Source organism: Triticum aestivum, chromosome 4B (assembly GCF_018294505.1).
Source record: "Triticum aestivum cultivar Chinese Spring chromosome 4B, IWGSC CS RefSeq v2.1, whole genome shotgun sequence".
Classification (NCBI taxonomy): domain Eukaryota; kingdom Viridiplantae; phylum Streptophyta; class Magnoliopsida; order Poales; family Poaceae; genus Triticum; species Triticum aestivum.
The window spans coordinates 283,366,112-283,369,968 of NC_057804.1; the positions used below are offsets into that span (position 1 = coordinate 283,366,112).

Consider the following 3,857-nt stretch of genomic DNA (forward strand, 5'->3'; position numbering starts at 1 on the left):
CAAGCTGAGAAGGAATTAACAAGCTATAGAAGTACATGTATCCATTAGAAGAAAACAACTGCCTAGCAGATGGAACCAAAGATGCATGGACGGGCAAAGAAATTTGAATCACCAGTGCGTACCCCTCAGACTACGACACCTCTCGAATTAGACAAACCTGTCTGGGAGACGATGATGTTACAACCGACGGCGAGCAACACCTGCATAATAATATATCGAGCCTACACATCAGCCCATGATCCATCTGCAGTTTTGAAGAATCTCACCATGTTGCTTGTTAAAGCACAGCCAACATAGCCAGTGTCCTTCCATGGGTCATGTAAAAACTCTCACCTGCGGAGAAGATAAGAAGAGGACTATGCTTATATGATATATGAGCGCATTATTAGACTCGTATACTCTTGGTACTTGATAGTTGATACACACCTCTAGCAAAAGAAGACATGTGCTGCCTAGATCCAGTGTCTGCTTGAGCTCACCACCAGGCCAGTCATACACATGCAGGTGCCTTGCATAGAGACCATCCTGGACATGCTAAAGATCAAAACTTGTCATGAAAGTTGTCAGGGCTCCCCATGAAGAGCTAATCATCGTCTTGTGATGGGGCTGGTACTAGAAATCATAGCCAAACAAGGGGTTGTGACCTAGCTTTTCCCAACTACAAGTAGCAAATTGTTAAATCAGTACAGTTGGAGCCTCTAAAAACTATCTGTTTCAGAAAATTAAGGCATCAATAATAGGAGTACTAAAGTTTTCAAAGCTAAAATATTACTGAAGATTTTGTAAGGTGTAGATCACCATGGGGTGGTTGGATGGTTCTGATATGTTGAGAATGAGATGATTTCATGATGAAGTGATAATATGTTATGGTACAGATTTTGAGCATATGTTATGTTTCCTTGTCAATGGTACCCAAATTGTGGGCAAAAAACTTGCCACCCTTTGACGTTAAACTTTGAATCTAACAGGAGAAATCCATTGCCATCAGCATTTCCCTCCTTGTCTCCCAGATAGGAAATCATTATATCGCCAGTTGCAAGGCAATGGGATGTGTGAGGGAACCCAAGCCCAGTCCTGAACAACCTTGTGCAGGGCAAGCGCCCTCGGATCCTTCGTAGTGTCGACCACATACACTCGACCAAACCTATGAGCCGCCACCAGATCGGCATTATAGACTCAGCTAAAATTCAACCGTTCGTTCGTCTAATCATCATCGCTTCATATATACTCACAGCAATGAAGGTATAATCAAGAAGCGCCGGCTCGTGGATGGATCGCCATGGCAGGAGCTGCACGTGTTCCAGCCAGCGTGATGCAGCTCGTCGCCAATGTGGGAGGCCGGGGGGGCTGTGGATCACCTGGGAGTAGGTCGCCGAATTGGGGTCCACGTCCACCGTAGCCAGGTAATCTGGCTTATCAATTCCAGTACCTGCAAAATTTCACACAATCAACATAAACACTTAACTAAAGCTTGTACAAAACCAAGACCCTACATCACTTGTCATGTTCACATGGATTGTTCTGCCTTTAGAGACTACCATGAAGAGAGGCCATGTGAAGCTCAAAAACAGATAGGTATTGAAATTACCTTTGCCATGATGAGTCACAGGTTGTCCTCGTCACCTATCCCGCCCCTCCGCGGATCTGCATCTCCGGTGCCGATGCCTCACCGCCGCCATCCCTCGTTCCCATCTCCCATCCTCTTCTTTGTTGCAACATCATCGATCCACCCCTCCATTGTCGCGGATCACAGACGCGAAGCTGGGATGGGGGCTCCACCGTGGACTGGGAAGGGCTCCAAGAGCGGTGTTTCGGGCGAGATGGGGAGGCAGGGAAGAGGCGGCGACTAATACATGGGAGCGCGGGGAGGAGGATGGACGCGGGGGCAGGGAAGTAGGATAGGAAGGGTAGGAGGAGGCACTGAAGGCAGAGGGGGCGAGGCGGGCGTGAGGGATGGGGAAGAGGAGGAGGCGGCGGTGGCGGCATGGAGAAGAGGAGGGGAGGAGGGAGAAGAGAGGAAATATTTTCTCGCTCTCGCAGGACATAGCGGTGTGGACCCTTTTTCTCTCTGCTCGCTCCTCTCGTCGCTTCCCTCTTGGCCACTTGTGGCTGCCTGCTCGGCCACTATTCACAGCTGACATGGATGGCTTGAGAATGGCTGCCATCCTTTCATCATTTATATGTTCAATTTTGCATCAATGCCATGTTTGACTAGTATTGCTCATATCTCTAGGCCATAGCTCCGAATTAAATGAAATTTATATGTAACTTGACTAGAAAGACGTGTAGATCATCTTGGTGCATCTTAACTTGTTGTTTAACAACTTCAACATAATGTGTTATTCAGATCTGGACCAATTTTGAAATTTGCATATGAGGACTTACCAGAATTGTTATATGTTTTTCCGTCCTCATTTAAACTTGCTTTGATGTGATGTTCTTGTATGCATCATCTCTTGCCATGAGTAGCATCATGTAGCCTTGTCATGCATCATAATTGGTGGTGCATCATGCCTTGTTTATGTGTTGGGTGTTTACCATGTTGTTTGCTTCTTTCCGGTTATGCTTCTTCTCGATAGTTCCTGTTCCGTTGCGATCGTGAGGATTTGTTCTACTACGCTTGGTTCATCTACGCCCGTTCGTATTTTTCATGGACTCGTTCTTCTTCCTAGCGGAGGCAAGATGACCGTTACCCTGGATCTCACTACTATCATTGCTATGCTAGTTGTCTCGATGTTATTGCTATGTCGCGCTTCCTACCACTTGTTATCAAGCCTCCCACTATGCTAAGAATAGCCTCTAACCTTTTCCACCATCCTAGCAGCCGTTGTTTGGCTATGTTACCACTGTGCTTAGCCCCTCTCATAGTGTTGCTAGTTGCAGGTGCAGTTGCAGGTTGTTCCGTGTTGGGACATGGATATCATGGGATATCACAATATCTCCTATTTAATTAATGCATCTATATACTTGGTAAAGGGTGGAAGACTCGGCCTTATGCCTGGTGTTTTGTTCCACGCTTGCGGCCCTAGTTTCCATCATACTGGTGTTATGTTCCTTGATTTTGCATCCCTAACACGGTGATGGTTTATGGGCCCCTCTTGACAGTTCACTTTGAATAAAACTCTTCCAGCAAGGCCCAACATTGGTTTTACCATTTGCCTAATAACAACTAAAACTTGCATAGGGACCGGCTAGCACCCGAGGACTCTTAATCAACCCCGGGCCAGTGCTCGACATGAGCATTGGTCCACCTACCAAGAAGTCAGTGGTGCCACCTCAGGGCAACTCGATGGTATTTTGGATACCGTCCACTTTGCATAGATGGTGTTGTCCTGAGAACAAGATACGCATGGCTCCTATCGGGGTATCGACGCACCGGGTGGTCTTGCTGGACTTGTTTTACCATTGTCGAAATGTCTTGTGCACCGGGATTCCGAGTCTGATCGGAGGGTCCCGCGATCGAGGATTGTCTCCGCGGATCATGAGCTTGCCATGGGCTAAGTTGGGACACCCCTGTAGGGTTTAAACTTTCGAGAGCCGTGCCCGTGGTTATGTGGCAGATGGGAGTTTTAAAAATCCGGTTGTAGAGAACTTGACACCCAACTCAAATTTAAAATACACCAACCGCGTGCGTAACCGTGATGGTCTCTTTTCGAGTGAGTTCGAGAAGAGAACAAAGTGGGTTATGTTTGAATGTAAGTAGTTCAGGATCACTTCTTGATCATTACTAGTTTACGACCATTTGCGTAGCTCCTCATCTTATTCTTGTACTCATAAGTTAGCCACCATACAATGTTGAGCCGCTTGCTGCAACCTCACCACTTATCCATTCCACTCCCATTAAGCTTTTGCTAGTC

The 3,857-nt window shown here is 46.8% G+C and overlaps 1 pseudogene; it reads right to left on the reverse strand.

Moving 5' to 3' along the window:
• Positions 1–221: 221 nt before the first annotated feature.
• Positions 222–1,436, reverse strand: LOC123090079 (selenium-binding protein 1-like; annotated as a pseudogene).
• Between the last annotated feature and the right edge of the window lie 2,421 nt (positions 1,437–3,857).